Source organism: Garra rufa, chromosome 1 (genome assembly GCF_049309525.1).
Source record: "Garra rufa chromosome 1, GarRuf1.0, whole genome shotgun sequence".
In the NCBI taxonomy this organism is placed as follows: domain Eukaryota; kingdom Metazoa; phylum Chordata; class Actinopteri; order Cypriniformes; family Cyprinidae; genus Garra; species Garra rufa.
In genome coordinates this window covers 106,829,082-106,850,894 of record NC_133361.1, presented here as the reverse complement: position 1 = coordinate 106,850,894, position 21,813 = coordinate 106,829,082, and the positions used below count along the sequence as shown (strand labels likewise).

Genomic DNA, 21,813 nt, shown 5'->3' with positions numbered 1-21,813 from the left:
TGGTGCCGGCTGTCCGAATTGAAAAAAAAAGGACTAGCGGCGCTTTTTATTACCGTGGAGAGAGGGCACACAAATCCGTGCTAGGGACACGGAAGAAAAGGGCCCGGCCACTTCTCCTCAGCACCGGCAAAGAGCGTAGTCGGCATGATTCGAACCTGCGCGGGGAGACCCCAATGGATTTCTAGTCCATCGCCTTAACCACTCGGCCACGACTACGGCGGCCTCGACGTCCTCTGTCCCGTTGTCAACCTCAAAGTTGGCTGAAAAAACAATGAACTGGCTACCGCTTTACTGAAATCGCCTAGTATAAAACTCCTAAAGGGGAAAACAGCCCACCACAAGCAACGAAACATTCATTAAGGGGCAGCATAGCAAATACTCTATGTGAACTCTATCACATCTTTAAGCGTACGCCGCCACACGGCAGAGCTGGACCGGCACGACTGCAAGCTGAGGGCGACAACAAGAAGATGGCCCTTCGCCCGAACAGGGACTTGAACCCTGGACCCTCAGATTAAAAGTCTGATGCTCTACCGACTGAGCTATCCAGGCTCTTGTGTTTTGTGCGCCTCTTACTTTTTATATAAGAACACTTTCTCCACAAGCCACCCAGCAGAAGCTCACTTGCCACAGGAGCTACGGGACAAAGGCCGCACGCAATTACGTCAGAAAGAGCGAAGGCCAAACCACCGTCGCAAAAAGCTAAAGGCAAAAGGGGGAATGCCCGACCGTTGTCGGCAGGGTTCGAACCTGCACGGGGAGACCCCAATGGATTTCTAGTCAATCGCCTTAACCACTCGGCCACGACTACGGCGGCCCCGACGTCCTCTGTCCCGTTGTCAACCTCAAAGTTGGCTGAAAAAACAATGAACTGGCTACCGCTTTACTGAAATCGCCTAGCATAAAACTCCTAAAGGGGAAAACAGCCCACCACAAGCATCGAAACATTCATGAAGGGGCAGCATAGCAAACACTCTATCACATCTTTAAGCGTACGCCGCCACACGGCAGAGCTGGACCGGCACGACTGCAAGCTGAGGGCGACAACAAGAAGATGGCCCTTCGGTCGAACAGGGACTTGAACCCTGGACCCTCAGATTAAAAGTCTAATGCTCTACCGACTGAGCTATCCAGGCTCTTGTGTTTTGTGTGCCTCTTACTTTTTATATAAGAACACTTTCTCCACAAGCCGCCCAGCAGAAGCTCACTTGCCACAGGAGCTACGGGACAAAGGCCGCACGCAATTACGTCAGAGAGAGCGAAGGCCAAACCACCGTCGCAAAAAGCTAAAGGCAAAAAGGGGGAATGCCCGACCGTAGTCGGCAGGGTTCGAACCTGCGCGGGGAGACCCCAATGGATTTCAAGCCTTAACCTCTCGGCCACGACTACGCCTGCATGTGGACCGCCTGCTCTCGTCTCGAGGCGGGCAGCACAGGATGCCGCCGAGCTTCAGGCGCAAAATCCAACTGAAGGGTGAGTTGGCAAAAAGAAGCTGGACGTCCCCGTCGCTCAACGACAAAGGGCTGCCATGACCCGGATTCGAGCATTCTTATCTGACCGCTTAAATCTGGCACCGAGCGCCTGCGTTGGTGGTATTGTGGTGAGCATAGCTGCCTTCCAAGAAGTTGACACGGGTTCGATTCCCGGCCAACGCACAGTTTTTGGCTGCGGTTGACCTCGAAGCAGAACTCCTTCTGTGACGTCTGTCTGCATTAAAAGCTTTTGGATGAGTCGTTCAACAGCAGCAAAGAACTAGGTCTCCTCGTTGGGGAATCTAACCCCGGTCTTCCACGTGACAGGGGGAGATACTGTCCACCATACTAACGAAGAGTCGCGCTTGCTGTTCTTCGCTCCCAGCACACGCGACTGCACCCAACTTGCCAAAACGAGCCCCTACTCCATGAAATACCAGATTGACCCGCCACGAGCTAAAGTCTCTCAATATCTTGAATGCTACACATTACAGTGGGTCATTATTTGGACCGCTTTATTTCATTTAATATTTTTTTTTGGCCTCTAATACGGGGGCATGAAAAAAGAGATGACATTACCTTGATCGGGTTTGTGAATACTGGGTGAGGGAAGGGACTTTCATAACTTTTACTTCTCCCATTTGGAGTGAGGGGGGTGACGAAAATCATGTTGTCAGGTGTCGGCACCCTAGATTACCCTTGGTGAGCGTAGTGGTTTACCACAGTGAGCGCACAGGTCCAAGGGCATAGAGACACATCTCGAGTTTCTCGTCATCAGCGCATAAATCTTTCGCCTTTTACTAAAGATTTCCGTGGAGGGGAACCTTTGCGAGTGACCTGTATTTTTGGGGGCTCTGCTCACAGCAGAGCTACACTAGAGTGTCAAGCAGAGTCAATCTGGCCACCCGCCAGCGTGCAGTGGAACGAAGCGCGCCTCGTCATGGTCTGTGTTTGCAGCATTTGCGCTTCCAGCTTCGCAGCTTCAAATTTCTTTAGCCAGCATGGAAAAACAGCACTCTCTTGTACATGACGGGTTACAAACAAAGATGGCTTCAGCTTCTTTTGCCCTGTCAGTGACTTGTGCATTTCAAGCATTCTTTTCAGAAGGCTAAAAGCTGGAGTCCGCCACTAGCGTTGGTGGTATAGTGGTGAGCATAGCTGCCTTCAAAGCAGTTGACCCGGGTTCGATGGCTCTGGCTGACGTTGAAGCAGAACTCCTTCTGTGACCTCTGTCAGCACCAAAAACTTTTGGATGAGTCGTTCAGCAGCAGCAAAGACCTGGGTCTCCCCGTCGGGGAATCGAACCCCGGACTTCCGCGTGACAGGCAGAGATACTGTCCACTATACTAACGAGGAGCTGTACCTGCTGTCCTTCGCCCCCAGCTGACGGGACTTCACTGACGTCAGCATAAGGAGCCACTACTCCATGAAAAAAACAAATCAACCTGCCTTGATCTTATTGAGTCTCCCAATATCTTGAATGCTACACATTACAGTGGGTCATCATTTGGACAACTTTTCTATTATTACAATTTTTTTTACTATTCATAATGGGAACATGAAAAAAAAGGATGGGAAATCATGTGGCAGTAACATCGCATTTACGTGGATCATATCGCCCACTGCTAGAATTCTGCCACTGAACCACCAATGCTCGGAAAGGAGGGAGAACGTTTGGAATTAACACCGCATTTACGAGTATATTGCCCGCTGCTAAACTTCGTAAACCTACAGATAAAGTGAACAAGTTTTATAGGCATTTGACGAATATAGACGGACTAATGAGTTTCTGAAAAGATTCGGCAGGGAACGGGGGTTGGTCAATATGCAAAGGTTGGAGGTCCTTCAAGTAAATCAGGCTTCATTTTAAAGAACCTTATGTAACCCATATGAAACATAGGGCTACTAAAACCATATATGTTGTTTAGAGGTGTAGTTCTATGTTTTCCCACAAGAGAGCGCAGTACACTAGAGCGTCATAAACAGACTGTATCAGGATTGGTAGAGAGTGCTACGCGCAGTTTTCATGTCTTGGTCGATCTCTTCCTGAAACCGTGTGTAAGCTGTGAATAATTGCTGGTATGTAACACAACATAATAGTGTGAAACTTTGATTATACACACGTATCTACACTGATAAGCTCCTTCGTTAGTAGAGCATCAACTGTGAGCACGATTGGAGCAGCCTCAGTCGGGTTGTTGCTGTTTGAAACTCCGGTGAGTTTAAACATTTCTTTTGCTAGCCTGTTGTTAACTGGAGTGAGCAGAAAAAAACACTGTAAAGTTCAGATACTTAACATAAAAAAATCAATCGGGGTTATAAGACTGTTGTCTAATGTTTCAGTGTACTTTGTTGCATATTGTATCATTGTATTTATGCTCTCAAAAGATCGCTAGCTAATCGCTAACCATTAATCATTAATGGCTAAGTGCCAAGCTAATAGTTGCATTGTATTAAGGAGGATTTATAGCTTGGTTGAAGTGTTAAAAAATAAAGTGCAATACATTCATTTTTGTTGGTATTAAAACATTTAGTTAAGGGAGTTAAATATTAATGGCACACTAATGATTTGTAGCCAACTACAGTGTTTGATTTGGTTTATTACATTGTTAAATGTGTTAGCACTGATAATTTAATTTAATGTATGTTGAAAAGCGTTAATTTTAAGATGTGTGTTACCTTAAAAGCAGCTAAGGAAAAAGGATGTTACATATAAATGTGATGATAAATAATTAATTTGTCAATGTTAAGTGCAAATTGTGATATATAGAAGTTCATGATATGTATTTAGTGGTAAAATACCAGTTGCCATTACATGTGGTAATTCATTTCACAGTAAGCAAGGTATGTCTTTAGCCATTGGTCATACACTGTAAGATGGACTAAATGACAGAAATAAGTTAATGAGATCTCATGTTGGAAATGGAGAAATAGAACAGAATAACTTATTACTTTACACTGCTTGTGTAGGTTGGTTTTTTTTGTTAGTTTGACTACTACGAGAGAAACGAATCCAAGATGGCGAGCCCAGCCCAGAGTGACGGTGGATGGTCATGAAAGCGGTGTGGCCAACCGTGGGACCAGCCCCCGAGGACATCGGACTAGCTTCGTTCAGACAGGATACAGATAAGAACACACTTAAGCTATTAACTCTACCCGGGTAGTAGTATTGAACTTTATATACACACACAACAGGACCAGGAACTGAACTCTGAACTCAATTTCATACTCCTCAACTTAAAGGAGCATTGAGCTGAAGTGTCAGCTCATACGGACATTTTCTTTTATTATTGAAAGAGCTCTATTTTTGTTTTATTTTATTTTCATTCTTGGTGTATTACAGCATTGTGTTTATTGTTGTGTTGCCTGAGGCATTAAAACTGTCAACTGTTCAACTCAATAACAACTCTTTTGTGAGTCACTCAAGGCATACCGCACACCGGACCTAGGTAGATGTTAGTTGCCCTGTTCTGGTATTGGTTAGCACTAGGGGGCGCTACTCAAAACTTGGCGAGCCAGCCAGGAGTGGTTTTGAGTCCTTATTTAGTGAAAGTTGAGCAGTTTGGCGCTTCTATTGCATTCCATCTGTGAACACTGGTAATTTGCCTGAATTTATCTTGTTGTCAAAGGTTAAATATGGATGTAATTCAGTCCCAAAACGTAAAAGTACCTAATTCTGTCTTAGTAGGAGGTGTAACTGGTGATGAGGCAGACAATGAAGTTATGGAGTATTTAGGACAGTTTGGTTCAATTGGAAGGATAATTCAGGTGACTAGCTCTGAGCCCCAGTTTAAAGACACAGCCATTGTGGAATTCAAGTCAGGCGAAGCCGTTCAGTTCCTTCGGGAAACCTTGCCGTGTAAAAGACCCAGTAGTAATCCAAATGTTGTCCACCATATTCGGCTTCTCTCAGAGCTGTATGCTGCTGACAAAAGTTCAAGCTTAACCCAGTCTTACTTAACTGAGCTGAGGTATATTGCTAAGCTAAGTGGGGCAGACTTTGAGAAGGTTTTGATAGATGAGCTAGTTAGAATTCAGGAGTCTACCCAGAGCCATGACACAACTGAATTAAATGTGCCAAATGTTAGCCAGGAACCCCAGCCTGCTAGTAGCCCAGACCAAACTGAACCCCCTGCCAATGTTAACCAACCTCCTATGAAAAAAGTTGGTGATGTAATCCACCCCCTTGCACATGACTCATTTCCATTTGCTGCCGGTGCAGGGGCATCACCATCCCCCTCACATGGGAAACGAACCCTCTACTTACCTTCAGAGCAGCTCATTGCTCCGGAAGTGCAGAAGGTAGTGGTCGAACATGTTATTAAGAATAGCGACATATCTGCTCAGTATCATGGCCATACCAAACTCAGACCGTTCTCAGGAAAGGTCCCTTGTCCCTATTTAGAGTCTGACTATGACACATGGCGCAACAATGTTGAGTTCCACCTCACAGATGCCACCGTGTCTGACAAACACACTGTGAGGAAGATAGTGGAGAGCCTTCTTCCGCCTGCTGCTAATGTGGTTAAGCACCTTGGGCCTAATTCTACTCCCCATGACTACCTTTGCCTTCTCGACTCCGCCTATGGTACTGTCGACGACGGGGATGAACTCTTTGCAAAATTCCTGAACACCAATCAGAACTCGGGTGAAAGGCCATCTGGGTATCTGCAACGTCTGCAGACAGCCCTGAGTCAAGTAGTCAAAAGAGGTGGCATTGCGGCCAGCGAGTCAGAGCGTCAACTGCTGAAGCAATTCTGTAGAGGTTGCTGGAATAACAGCCTAATCACAAGTCTCCAGCTTGAACAGAAGAAAAACAACCCGCCCCCGTTTTCTGAGTTACTTCTTCTGCTACGTACTGAGGAGGACCGGCAAGCTGCTAAGTCCAGCCGCATGAGACAGCACTTAGGGGTTTCTAAATCCAAAGCCCAGTCAAATTCTCTTTCAGTAGGAGACCATGTCACTGATGACATAGACACAGAAACCGCTGCAGATAGGACATCCCCCATTAATGCACCTAAGCTGGAAAAGCAACTTGCAAAGCTACAGGCCCAAATAGCTTCTTTGAAAGCATCTTTAAGCAGCAGCTCAAGACAGGCTTCTGTTAAGCCAAGCCAGAAGTTAAAGTCTAAAACCAAGGCCTCAACTGAAGAAAAATCCTCATTCTCAGATGAGTCAAAGCTCACAAGGAAGCCTCGCCCAGGATATTGTTTCAAGTGTGGTGAGGAGGGCCACATAGCATCCTCCTGCAGTAACAAACCAAATCCTGAGCTAGTTGAGATAAAACGTAAAGAGTTGAGACAAAAACAACAAGCCTGGGAAGAACAAAACAGGCATGATTTAAACTGAACTCAGTTTCTGAGAAGGGACTATCAGGAACTGAAATAAAGTATGAATGTCCCAAAACAAAACCCTTGACTAAAGCCTTCAGTAAACCTCACAAAGTGGAGCGCCAAATTAAGCTACCTAAAGGACTTGTAGGACAGAAATGTACAGCTGATGTTATTGTGTCAGGGGTTAACTGTAATTGCCTCCTTGACACTGGGTCTCAAGTGACCACTGTATCTGCTTCCTTCTACAACAGCAATCTGTCAGAACACCCCATTCAGCCCATTGACGGTCTGGATGTTGAGGGTGCTAGTGGCCAAAATGTTCCGTACTTGGGCTACGTACCTCTCATCCTCAAGTTTCCAAAGAGTTTTGTTGAAACTGAGCCTGAAGTTTCTACTTTAGCGTTAGTAGTTCCAGACTTACGCATTAACTATGACTTACCTGTATTGGTAGGGACAAATGCACTTGATGTCTTGTATGATGAACATTGTCACGGAAAAAACCCAAATGACCTGTCTTCTGTCTATGGCTATAGACAGCTCCTTCGCACCCTTAAGATCAGGCGAGAAGTGAGCTCTTCGGGGAGAATGGGTTTAGTGACCTTTAACGACAAAGTGCAGCCAGTGGTACCTGCTCAAGGGAGAGTCCTTCTTGAGGGCAATGTCAAGGCTAGTTCCTTTGAAGAATGCGCAGTAGTTGAACAGCCAACATTATCTATCCTGCCGGGTGGGATCTTTGTGGAGTGCTGTCTTGTCACCTTGCCTAAGCAGAACCCCCACAAATTACCTGTGTGGATTAGGAATGAAACTGAGCACGACGTGACACTCCCCTCCAACTGTGTCCTTGCCGAGCTTTTCACTCCTGAGGAGATCTATGACAGCTTACCTGCTTCAAACAAAAATGTTGGTCCTGTGAAATGTTGCACTGCCACTTCTCAGTCAGTCTGTGACTCTACCAAGGAAAAACTAACATTTCATTTTGGTGATTCCCCTCTCCCAAAAGAGTGGAAGGATAGGATAACCCAGAGTCTACATGCTTATGCTGATGTTTTCGCCCAACACGATCTCGATTTTGGACACGCATCCAAAGTGAAGCACCACATAAACCTGAAAGACGAAACACCCTTCAAACAAAAGTCCAGACCAATTCACCCAAACGATTATGAGGCAGTACGGAAACATCTGAAAACACTCCTGGATGCAGGAGTGATTCAAGAATCAGAGTCCCCTTACTCATCGCCAATCGTGGTGGTCCGGAAAAAAAATGGAGAAGTCCGCCTTTGCATTGACTATCGCAAGCTAAATGCGTTGACGATACGAGACGCATATGCTCTCCCTAACCTTGAGGAAGCATTCTCAGCCCTTGCTGGATCCAAGTGGTTTTCAGTAATGGATCTCAAGTCTGGTTATTATCAGATTGAGATGGAGGAACGTGACAAGCCTAAGACTGCTTTTGTGTGCCCTTTGGGTTTTTATGAGTTCAACCGTATGCCCCAAGGCATCACCAACGCTCCTAGTACTTTCCAACGATTAATGGAGCGGTGTATGGGCAGTCTCCATCTGAAGGAAGTACTTGTATTCTTGGATGACATCATTGTGTTTTCAAGCACATTAGAAGAACATGAAACCAGACTTTTACATGTCCTTCAGCAATTGAGAGAAAATGGCTTGAAACTTTCTCCAGCAAAGTGTCGGTTCTTCCAGAGCTCAGTGCGCTATCTAGGGCACGTTGTTTCCAGCAAAGGGGTGGAGACGGATCCCGAAAAGGTCAGTGCACTCCGCACTTGGCCAAGACCACAAACACTCAGCGAGCTCAAGTCCTTCCTAGGCTTCGCAGGGTATTATCGCCGGTTCATAAAGGACTATTCCAAAATAGTCAAACCCTTGAATGACCTCACCGGGGGTTACCCACCTTACAGGAAGGGTAGAAAAGTAACATCATGCCCTGGGAGGTTCTTCAACCCCAAAGAACCCTTTGCCGACCGGTGGACACCTGCTTGCCAAGAAGCTTTTGTGGCGATTATAGACAAACTCACCTCTTCACCAGTACTTGGATTCGCTAATCCAAAACTACCATATGTTCTTCATACAGACGCAAGCACATCTGGTCTAGGGGCTGCCCTGTACCAAGAACAGGATGGTGAAATGCGAGTAATCGCCTATGCTAGCAGAGGGCTTTCGCCAAGTGAAAAGCGGTATCCAGCCCATAAGCTGGAATTTCTAGCTTTGAAGTGGTCCATTGTGGAAAAGTTCCAAGACTACCTCTATGGAAACACATTCACGGTTGTAACAGACAACAATCCGTTAACATATGTGCTAAAGTCAGCTAAACTTGATGCTGCCAGTTATCGCTGGTTAGCTTCACTTTCCACCTTCGACTTTAACATAAAGTATCGGGCTGGGAAAAGCAACCAAGACGCAGACGGCCTTTCCAGGCAGCCCTGTGACACTCTGGCCGATGACCATGTTTCTCTTGAGGAAAGAGAGCGAATTAAACAATTTGCTTCTCACCATCTGTCTTCATCTCCTGCCCAAGCAGACATTCTAGCTGACACAGTTAATGTCTTATGGCACCGTCATCTTTTAAGTGAGACTGACAACAACCTACCTTCTATCACCTTGGTAGAGTCCCTTGCACTTCACACGGACGCAGTGCCTGACATCTATGCAGATGAGGAAGCGGTGGGTTGTTCTACCATACCTACGTACAGTGAGGCAGAACTCCAGCAACATCAGAGGTCTGACCCGGTCATGGGTCATGTTGTCAACCTGTTGGAGGTTGGAGATGAAGCAAACCCCAATCCCAGTCCCGATTCACTGGAACTTAAGTTAATGCTTAAGGAATGGAAACGGTTGGAGATGAGAAATGGTCTGCTCTACAGAACTCGCCGATCAGAAGACGACATCACTTACCAGTTTGTGGTTCCAGAGCCCCTAAGGTCCACTATTCTTACATGCCTCCACGACGATATGGGGCATATGGGTCTGGAAAGAACACTCGACTTGGTCCGGTCAAGATTTTATTGGCCTAAGATGGCTACTGATGTGGAGAAAAAGATCAAGTCGTGTGGACGTTGTGTAAGGAGAAAAACACCACCTGAAAAGTCAGCGCCTCTTGTGAATATCCAGACAACCCGTCCCATGGAATTGGTATGCATGGACTTTTTATCTTTGGAGCCTGACAGTAGCAACACCAAAGACATCTTGGTCATAACAGATCACTTTACCAAGTACGCTGTTGCCATACCAACCTAAGACCAGAAGGCTGCAACAGTTGCAAAGTGTCTTTGGGAGCAGTATTTGGTGCACTATGGGTTTCCAGAGCGTCTGCTTAGTGATCAGGGCAGGGATTTTGAGTCTCAACTCATCAGAGAGCTCTGTACCCTAGCCAGCATTACCAAAGTACGCACAAGTCCCTATCATCCGAGGGGAAACCCGGTTGAACGATTCAACCGAACACTGCTAGGCATGTTAGGAACCTTGAGAGAAAAGGATAAAAATCACTGGCGTGACTATGTAAAACCCCTAACTCATGCCTATAATTGCACCAAGAACGAGGTTACCGGCTTCAGTCCATATGAGTTGCTGTTCGGGCGGCAGCCAAGGTTACCAGTAGATATTGCCTTTAGATTACCTGTTAAAGATGGTGCTCCTAAATGTCACTCCCAGTATGTGAGAAACCTGAAAGCACGTCTTGAGGAGAGTTATCAGATCGCCACCAGGAATTCACAAAAGGTTGCTGAGAGAAACAAACGTCGCTTTGACAAAGCAGTAAGAGAATCAACTCTAGAGGAAGGTGACCAAGTGTTAGTAAGGAACTTGCGGTTGAGAAACAAACACAAGCTTGCAGATAAGTGGGAGCCCACTATGTACAAAGTTCTGAAAAAGATGGGTGACTTACCTGTGTACACAGTACAACCCCTGAACGGAGATGGTCCCAGTCGCACCCTACATAGGGATCTCCTACTCCCTTGTGGTGACTTATCTGAAGCAGAGGAAACGGAACGGTCCGAACCAAAGGCCCGTCGGCCAAGAACTAGGCGTAGTCAAACTCAGCCACTTGAAGAGCACTCAGAGTCTGAGGATGATTCACCCTTTTGTCCTACTCAGCTGTCTGTCATTCCTGAGGACAGGTTCTTTCAGGTGTATGAAATTCCCAAGAGGCAGGAAACCACTTTAACTCCAGCCGCAGGGGGTAACAATTTACCAGTCATTCCAATGACCTCCTCAAACTCCCAGCCTCAGGATGAGCCTATTGTAGGCAGTTCCCCTGAGTCACCTGCAGAACCTGATGGGACACCTCCTGAGATGATTGAAGGAAATGGGCCAGAGATTATGGATGAGCAAACCGCTACCGGGGAAGATGTAACTTCACCGAGCATGACGAATGTAATTCCAGCGGTTATTGAGTACGACAGTGATGTTTCTCCTGTTAGTCTAGAGGACCCTGGAAATGGAGAAGCTGTTGATGAAGTTCAGCAAACCGAGTTGCCTCAAACACAAACCTCTGAAACAACTGAAAAAACAGAGAAAAGTGAAAATATTGAGCATGGAGAAACAGATGACCCTACACGCAAATCTGAGAGGTCACGACGACCACCAGACCGTTTCCAGTACATTCAATTGGGGAAACCCTTAATATCCCTTGTGCAGAGTCTTTTAGAGAGCTTAAACCAAGCATTTGACATCGTTGGGGGTAATGATAGTTTCCAAAGAGACCCCATATCCAAACATGAAGGGACCCATGCAGAGTCAAGGGGGGAGGGTGTAACCCATATGAAACATAGGGCTACTAAAACCATATATGTTGTTTAGAGGTGTAGTTCTATGTTTTCCCACAAGAGAGCGCAGTACACTAGAGCGTCATAAACAGACTGTATCAGGATTGGTAGAGAGTGCTACGCGCAGTTTTCATGTCTTGGTCGATCTCTTCCTGAAACCGTGTGTAAGCTGTGAATAATTGCTGGTATGTAACACAACATAATAGTGTGAAACTTTGATTATACACACGTATCTACACTGATAAGCTCCTTCGTTAGTAGAGCATCAACTGTGAGCACGATTGGAGCAGCCTCAGTCGGGTTGTTGCTGTTTGAAACTCCGGTGAGTTTAAACATTTCTTTTGCTAGCCTGTTGTTAACTGGAGTGAGCAGAAAAAAACACTGTAAAGTTCAGATACTTAACATAAAAAAATCAATCGGGGTTATAAGACTGTTGTCTAATGTTTCAGTGTACTTTGTTGCATATTGTATCATTGTATTTATGCTCTCAAAAGATCGCTAGCTAATCGCTAACCATTAATCATTAATGGCTAAGTGCCAAGCTAATAGTTGCATTGTATTAAGGAGGATTTATAGCTTGGTTGAAGTGTTAAAAAATAAAGTGCAATACATTCATTTTTGTTGGTATTAAAACATTTAGTTAAGGGAGTTAAATATTAATGGCACACTAATGATTTGTAGCCAACTACAGTGTTTGATTTGGTTTATTACATTGTTAAATGTGTTAGCACTGATAATTTAATTTAATGTATGTTGAAAAGCGTTAATTTTAAGATGTGTGTTACCTTAAAAGCAGCTAAGGAAAAAGGATGTTACATATAAATGTGATGATAAATAATTAATTTGTCAATGTTAAGTGCAAATTGTGATATATAGAAGTTCATGATATGTATTTAGTGGTAAAATACCAGTTGCCATTACATGTGGTAATTCATTTCACAGTAAGCAAGGTATGTCTTTAGCCATTGGTCATACACTGTAAGATGGACTAAATGACAGAAATAAGTTAATGAGATCTCATGTTGGAAATGGAGAAATAGAACAGAATAACTTATTACTTTACACTGCTTGTGTAGGTTGGTTTTTTTTGTTAGTTTGACTACTACGAGAGAAACGAATCCAAGATGGCGAGCCCAGCCCAGAGTGACGGTGGATGGTCATGAAAGCGGTGTGGCCAACCGTGGGACCAGCCCCCGAGGACATCGGACTAGCTTCGTTCAGACAGGATACAGATAAGAACACACTTAAGCTATTAACTCTACCCGGGTAGTAGTATTGAACTTTATATACACACACAACAGGACCAGGAACTGAACTCTGAACTCAATTTCATACTCCTCAACTTAAAGGAGCATTGAGCTGAAGTGTCAGCTCATACGGACATTTTCTTTTATTATTGAAAGAGCTCTATTTTTGTTTTATTTTATTTTCATTCTTGGTGTATTACAGCATTGTGTTTATTGTTGTGTTGCCTGAGGCATTAAAACTGTCAACTGTTCAACTCAATAACAACTCTTTTGTGAGTCACTCAAGGCATACCGCACACCGGACCTAGGTAGATGTTAGTTGCCCTGTTCTGGTATTGGTTAGCACTAGGGGGCGCTACACTTACACACATGCAAACACACACACACAACTTAATTAAAAGAACTCTGTTCCTGCATTGGCCGGGAATCAGACCCGGGTCTCGCGCGGCGGCAGCCGTGGATAGTTTAGCTAAACGGCCCTAAACCGTTTCCCATTCATTCTGAATGGTAGTGCTAAACCACTACGGATGCAATATTCTTTTGTCCACTGACGCTCTAGTGGCGCTCTTCCGTGTTTCGTCACCCCGGGAAGTTTGAAGTCGCCATTTTCATACCGACTCGGAGCGTGAAATACTCTCAGTGAAGATCTGCCTCGTTCATTCAATTCAGCACATCTATCAAAGGTAAGTTACTGTATTTATATATATTACCTTATAGGTTACGTTTTTGGTGCTGTTAATAATGATATCCAATTAGTTGTTGAGCGAAAACGCCCGCTTCGCTCCATTGGTCGTCACTAAACTTTACGACCGGGGTAAAGTTGGTTTTATATTCGCACATTCAAAACATTCACACACTTCCGCGTTCAATAACTCCTTTAATCTGCATCAAAAAAGGCTAATTTGGGTCTAATATCATTATCGACTATCATGAGCACAAACTCCAACGCATTTTTCTGCAGAACTCGGTGTTTTAAAGAAGCTGATAAATACGCTTATCTCTATGGAGTGCCGTGACGTCATCGCTCATCTGAGGGACCATCTACAAATAATGTTTGAATTACATAATTATTTTTGATTATTTTGTTTGGGGAAAATTATCTAAATCGCAGCCTTCTTTTTCACATTTCTTAACTGAAATCTACACTTTCCTTAGATCTCTTTGGTTGAATAAATACAAGAAAACTGATGATAGATTTATATATTTATATATATAGGATTGTTTTGGAAATATCACTGATGTTAAGGTTTTTCTTTCCTCTGTGTGTGCTTATGTTATTATTATCTTCTTATTTTATATAAGTTATTATTATTATATATATATTTTTAGTTATTTATCTGTATGTATTTATTTTGTATGTGAAACTTTACAAGGTGTGGTGTTTTGTGTTTTTCTTAGTAATTTTTTTTCCTGTAGAGGTTTTGTCTGCTCTGACCTTTATGTTTCTGTTTAATGTTTGCATAATAATAATAATAATAATAATAAATGACATGTTTTGATTATAACTATTCACTGTCCTTGATACTAAAGTCATCAAAGAACAAGACATCATAGATGAAGTTTATTTGGACAAACTGTTACATTTTAAATAGTTGAAATACTTTGAAATACTTTATATGTTGAAGCAATAATAAATGTAAATGTATTTTGTAAATTTCTAATTATTAGCATTTTCAATTCAATTGCATTTATTGCAAAGTTTTTCAATAGAGGGTTTGTTTTGTATATAACAACATTCAGTCTCTACTTTAGTGCAAGTCGCATTATTAGTTGGCAAAGGTTATTTACATGAACTATTCACACAAGTTGTACATTAAACATGCGTTCCAGTGGCGCAGATGATTAAGTGTGTACCTTTTGACGCAAACTGCAGCTGCATTCTGCCGACACTTTTTCTTAACCCTTGTGCATTTTTTTCCACTTTCACTGATGGCGATTTTTTTAACCAGCATCTGTTCTATCCATAGATACCAAACATTCATTAATTTTCAGAATTTTAACCCTTTAAATGCTGGTTTGTTTACATAATGCCACAGGTGTTTTTTTTATGAAAAAATGAAAAATAGTAGTTAATTTCCATATACTAAATACTAAGCAGATTTTTTTTCTTTGCTTATTAGCTTCTTGGGTGTGTCAATGAAGAACAACAACATACATTTTGAGGCATTTATATTTTTTATGTAGTGTCAGATAAAAAAAAAAAAAAAAAAAAAAAACAACATTTAGGGCCACAATGGACAAAAATGGCCATTTCAAAAAACTGTCATAGAGATGTTATATATTAATATTTATTTTTCCACTTTCACTGACTGTTGTTTTTTTATCAGCATCTCTTCTATTCATAATTACCAAACATTTTCATTTTCAGAATTGTAATGATTTAAAAGCTGGTTTCTTTCCATAATGCTGACTGTCAATGGGCAACACTAGCTCCAGAGCTTCCTCTGCTGAGTAACGGCTCTTCATCTTGCAAGCAATGAAATGACCAAGCCCTCAAGCACCAAATATGTCTAGGTTTTGCTTTGCAAAAATCTGTTTGGCTGTGTGAACACTCACACTTTGTATAAAATCTAGCAGACTACACAATCAGCATTTTCTTGTGGTTAAAACATAAATAAATGTATAAATAAATGTAATGTAAATGTAAAACAAAAACAATGTGTTCAGGGGCTTCTGAACTTCTACATCAAATCCAAGCTCACCTTTTATCTCTGTACAAAAACAATAACAAATGAAAAAGTGCAATCAAGGATTAAAATGTGTGTTTGGGTGAAAAAGACAAATCATCAAAGCTCATTAACCTTCTTTGACCTTATTCCTAGTTTTCACATGACCCTATGACCCTGCCAAGGGTGGGATTCATATAACTGGAGTGGGATTTTTGATTGCCAGTACAATATAATTTCTTTCAAACTAATTACACCCATAACATTTTCAGTAAACACATGCAAACCACACTCTCACATCCTTACCAACATACCCACACAATTATAGCTGCATTATTTTTCCAATTGACTCTATAATATACTATAATATGCATAAGCAGAAAACACAAAAAGTATTTCTTTTATATGCCAAATTTGAAAAAATGGCACAATCTAGTGAAAAATGGTAAAAATGTAAAATTTGAAGCCTTTCCGATAGAATGAATGCCTATTAGCAAATATTGCATCATTTTATAGTCAAATGGCCCTGGGTTAAAAATTTGCAGTTTTTTTTAATGGGTTTCAATGTGGACATTTTTGTCCTTAAGGTCCTGAGTGTGAGTATTTTTTGTAAGAAGGGTAAAATAGATTTTTTTGAAGGAAATGAGGGTGAAATATTAAAATTTCAATAAAAATACACACCTGAGCCAAGATTTATGCAGTTGGCATTAACACAGACACACTTATAACAAAACTGAAATAGACATTGTCCATAAGGTCACACAAGGGTTACACTGATCTACTACTACAGCTAGAAGTGGCACATGTGGAATCGTAGTATGATGCTAAAGGATCCTCAAACGCAAACTGTGCATTCATTTATAACCATAATTGCACATTTCATGATCATTAAGAACAATAATCATGACCACAAGATTTCTAAATCTAAAGAACACAACTTCTGCATGCAAGTAATAGATTACAACAACATGCTTTTAACAGAGATATAAGCAGTTACTCATTGATGGTAACAATATAGTTTAGGCTCGTGTAGCCATAGTCTAACCACAAGTTCAACACTTCACCATAATGGTAACCTCAAAAATCAAAATAAACAACAACCCTTAAATGTCAAATAAATTTGAAAAACACACTTTGAGAAGCCCTTTCCTTGGCTAAAAACACATTAAACAGCACTTAATTTCCACATTTCTGCTCCTGATCAAGCCCTATGTGCAAAGCATGCTGGGAACTAGAAATCCACTGCTCAGTCTCAGGATTATCAGAAGTGTCTGTTGTTGTTTTTGTAGTGTTACCATTGTAGTGAAGAGTAGAGCCTGTGGTCAGCTTGAGGATGGACAGCACGTCTTTAAGATTAGATGTAGTATATTGTTTCACTATTTATATGTAAATATATAGTAAGACTTGTTTTAGTTATTAAATTCACAGCACTTAAAAATTGAAGGTCAAGGTATAAATTATGTTAATTTCTTTGAAATGTACAGAGTGGGACTAAGAGTCATAAAAAAAAGCTTGGTGGTTCCCACTGTTCTCAGCTCCACCACACTCATCACAAATATTTTAAGTCTCTTAAATTAAAATAAATGAGTTTGTTTCTTCAAATGCTTTGAGGTAATCAGTTGCCTAAAATGTTTAAGTGCTTTTATCAGGTTCTAAAGTGTGATCAAATTGAGTGCAAATGACAGCTGAGTATAAACTAAAGATGTGTGTTGTTTTAGCTTATTGTGAGCTGGTGGAAACAAGTAAAATCATTTTTTTAAATGTGTTCTACTATATTTGAGTCTATATTCTTCCAGGAAAGGCTTGAGATGCACCACTTCTTCCCATTTGTGAAATGCTCTCCATAGGTCACAATCACATTTCAAAAGCTGTCAGACAGGCAATCGATAGGCAAACAGATGACAAAGTACTTAAAGACTCCAAAATGTCCAAATGTGCCCTGTCCTCACAACCCCACAAAACACAAATCCTTGTCAAAGAAAGTCTGTATATTTTGGAGAGTATAATTCCAAGACCTAAAGAAACTACCCGAAGACTGGGAAACATGTGAAAGGGAAGACACACTGCAAAAATAGGCTTATCTTACTTAGTATTTTTGACTTGTTTCTAGTCAAAATATTCTTAAATTAAGATATATTTACTAGATAAGCAAAATGACAAGATAATTAGTCTTGTTTTAAGCAAACTGTACTTTTATTTAGATAAACTATACTATTTTTAGTATTCTTGCATCATAATTAGGAAATAACTATTTTAGGTCTACAGTACATTTGAGGCTTAATGCTTAGCAATAGTATATTCAGTTAAATTAGAGAAAGACATTACAGACCATTTTTCCTTTCTATCATCACTGTATTTTTTGGGTTTCTTCATTGAGACAACTTCCAGTTCAATAACTTTTGAAAAGAGGCTCACATCGCTCCTAAACAAGTTGCTAAATATTTATCTGACCCTAAAGAACATATTTCAAGTCTTAAATATACAATTATTTACTGTAAATGTTCAAAATCTAGCATCACTGTATTCTATGAGTTTCTTTAGTGGCACACCATTTAGTTCAATAACTTTTGAAAAGAGGGTCACACTGTTATAAAACTAGTTGAAAAATATTTATCTGACCCTAAAGAACATACTTTAAGTCTTAAATATACAATTATTTACTGTAAATGTTCAAAATCCACCATCACTGTATTCTATGGGTTTCTTTAGTGGCACACCATTTAGTTCAATAACTTTTAAAAAGAGGGTCACATCACTCCTAAACACGTTGCTAAATATTTATCTGACCCTAAAGAACATACTTCAAGTCTTAAATACACAATAATTTACTGTAAATGTTCAAAATCCACCATCACTGTATTCTATGGGTTTCTTTAGTGGCACACCATTTAGTTCAATAACTTTTAAAAAGAGGGTCAGATCGCTCCAAAACAAGTTGCTAAATATTAAATTGACTCTAAATAACATACTTCAAGTATTTGATGTACAATTATTTGCTCTAAATGTTCAATTTGTAACATTTTCTAGCATTACAGACCTACTGAAGGTGAAACTTTGTTTATAATGGTTTCAAAGTACTTTTAAAGCAAATCATTCCTCTAAATAAGTCTATAAATTAAAGAAGTTACTGTTTTCAAACATTACAGTATTAAAAAATGTGGATGATATAATATTTTTCATGAAAGGTGTGTTAATGAAGAAACCTCTTCAATGATGATAGATATTGAACATCTGCATGAAATACTTCTACATTAAAGACTTGAATAATGTTTTTTAGGGTCAGATCAATATTTTACAACTTTTTTTGGAGCGATGTGACCCTCTTTTCAAAAGTTATTGAACTAAATGGTATGCCACTGAAGAAACCCATAGAATACAGTGATGGTGGATTTTGAACATTTACAGTAAATTATTGTATATTTAAGACTTGAAGTATATTCTTTAGGGTCAGATAAATATTTTATCATTTGTTTTGGAACAGTGTGACCCTCCTTTGGAAAGCTATTGAACTGAAAGTTGTCTCAATGCCTATTTATGCAGGACTGTAAAATGAATCAATGCACATGAATTGTGTTATTGTGAGAGTTTAATGGTTAACAAAGAAGTCATACAACATAAAAAAACATAAAAGATAGTTTAGTTATTCTATCAACACCTGGAGAACACAGTTAACACTGGGAAATATTTATCGCATGCAAAACCAGAAAATAACAATAAAACAGAGTGAATAAAACAAGACATGGGCTGAAGTATGTTTTGTAGGGTCCAGACAAGATGTTCCAGCTTGCTTTGGAGCAGTAAACCCATGCTTTAAAAACCTATTCAAATAAATCGTATGCCATTGTAAAAACCAACATGCCAACACAGTTCTTGTTCATTTTAAGGCAAATAAATGAATGAAAATAGCTGTAAACTTAAGCAATTAACTATGTTCAGGAGATTAAGTGATTTTTCCACTTGTCTAGATTGTCACCAAATTACAGTTGATGTACATGTTCATTATTTTTAATTTCCTAAACATCTTTTCAAACACCATCATAATGCAATTTTTATTGTTACTAAAGAACATCTATAGCATTAGAAGACACAATGTGAGTAATATTTGATGGTCCATCTGTTAAAATGTAGTTGTCTGTTTGCACTTTGCACACAATGAAAAACAATAAGAACTTTTTAGACGGTCCCTATCTTGTTTCCAGCTCTATATTGGACATTCAGCGGACATTCACAAGTAAACACGCCATTAAAACAATACTTATCCATTTTGATCGATTGTAAAAACAAATGAAGTAGGTTGACAATCATGTCACTGATCAGAATTTGCAAAAAATAACTTAATTGCACGTATAATTAGAAAGTTATTGAACGCAGAAATGTGTAGAAAAAGTCAGAATGTGCGAATATAAAACCAACTTTACCCCGGTGAGACGGAGACTTTCTGGCAGCCTGTAACAGAGTGAAAAACACGACGAAAAACGTTAGTTAGGACAAAGTAGTGTAACACTACTGAAATAAAAACTAAAAACAAACTCTGAACTAAGCTTTTTGCTGCTCAGTGTCTAACGTTAGCTCGTCCCCTCAGAGAAACAGCTGGAAACACAGTAAAATAAAATCCGTTAGCGTTAGCTAAACAAGTTAACCTTATTTGGAAACGAGCCAAAGTCTCAAGTAGGGCTCACGCAAAGTCTTTTACCTGTACTACAGTGCACCAAGCGCCTTACTAGTTATAAAGTGTCACAAAATTAACAAAATAATATATTTTTTCCAATTTAACTCAAGTGAAAACTTACCTGAAAGCCACGGATGTCACCGGGGGAGTCGCCATCTCTCTGGTGGGTTGCTAAGAGACGAGTAACCGTACAAGTTCAAACAGAAAAACGCGGCATCGGCCTTCTGTCGTGAGCCGACTCAGAGCCGACCTTTGATGAGCTGGCAAAGTAGAGCACTGACCAAATTACACCCGCCTACGCCTGGCCGATCCTTTTTAGATCTTACGGTGCGTTCACACTGGCACGTAACGAGCGGGGCGAAGCGAGCGTTTTCAATTCATTCATATGGAAGTTGCGCGTAAACGGTCGCGTGGTGCATTTTGGGATTGGAAGCGGCGCGGAGAAAGCATTGAGAGCAGCTGACAGCGTCAAAAGGTTGGGCATTCCTCAACTTTATGCAAATTTCGAGCGCAAAACGCCGGCGACAACCAATCGGTGTGAGAAGTTGGCAAGGAAAGACTATGACGCGTGTTTCCGAAACTGGTGGATTACTGAGCTGAAATCACATATTATTGAAAAAGTCACGCAAAAGTAAATGTATTTTGCATGTTGTTAGTATACGCTGCAGTTTAGTTTGCGAACCGCCGTTAAAAGAAGACAATGGAACGTAAATAGGGTGTGAACATTGTTTTTCAGAGGCGTGCTCTGCCCTAAATTTGACACACCCCAAAGTAGTGGCGTTGTAGCGTTGCTAGCGGCACTGAGCGCATATTTAACGCTGTAGTGTGAATGCACCGTTATGCTGCGTTCACACCGCCCCAAATGTCATACGTCAGTTGCGGCAAGATTATATGTAAAGTCAATGGTTGAGTCCGTCAGAGGTTCGTCAGAGGCCTGTCAGAGGCTCTGCGTTGCGTTGTGTCCGTTGGATCCGTCAACTTTTCAAGCGTTACCTGCGTTTCAAGCGTCAACGCAGCAAACGCAAGCAACGCAGAAGTTCAGCTAGCTGAACTTTTGACGGACTTGACGCACTTGACGCAGTGCGTCAACCAATCAGAGCGTCTCACTGTAGCGACGTCACCACACGCATTTTGAATGAAGCGGGAGCAGAAAAAACAACAACATACAATTCTCTGCGATTGCAGACGGCTACAAGCTTATTCTAGCCGTCTGCAATCGCAGAGAATTGTATGATCCGTCCTCGTTGTTGTATAAAGACAGGAATGTAAAGGAACTTGCTTGGATGAAGATCGCTGAAGAGATCGGGATGTCAAATCTTTTCTCAACGTAATTATTTCCCATTTCGTTAGATAGCGAAATATGGTCATGAGAGGATTCCAAAATGTCCAGTCCCAATAGTTTGCCATGGTTTATTCAGGGGAAGTGTGCAAAAAACTAGATGTGTTGGGAGCGTTGCCTGACGTGTGCGGTGTGAACGCACCAAAAAGCAAGCGTTGCCAGCTTCAACGTACATGCGTCAAACTAGATGCGTTAGGTGCGTTGCCTGACGCAGACAAAGTGTGCGGTGTGAACGCACCATTAGAGTTTATGAGGCCGACGTTCTGCTTACGGGCCGACATCGGCCCGACGTATGTGTGCTGTCTGGGT

At 41.3% G+C, this 21,813-nt stretch overlaps 3 non-coding genes across 3 annotated transcripts; 1 reads left to right on the top strand and 2 right to left on the bottom strand.

The window, feature by feature from the left end:
* Positions 1-134: 134 nt before the first annotated feature.
* Positions 135-216, bottom strand: trnas-aga (transfer RNA serine (anticodon AGA)). The gene has a single exon. It is a non-coding gene; the product is annotated as a tRNA-Ser (tRNA).
* Positions 217-479: 263 nt separating this feature from the next.
* Positions 480-552, bottom strand: trnak-uuu (transfer RNA lysine (anticodon UUU)). Its single transcript has one exon. It is a non-coding gene; the product is annotated as a tRNA-Lys (tRNA).
* A 1,676-nt stretch (positions 553-2,228) lies between these two features.
* LOC141290256 (U5 spliceosomal RNA) lies at positions 2,229-2,343 on the top strand. Its single transcript, XR_012340079.1, has one exon. It is a non-coding gene; the product is annotated as a U5 spliceosomal RNA (small nuclear RNA).
* Positions 2,344-21,813: the final 19,470 nt, after the last annotated feature.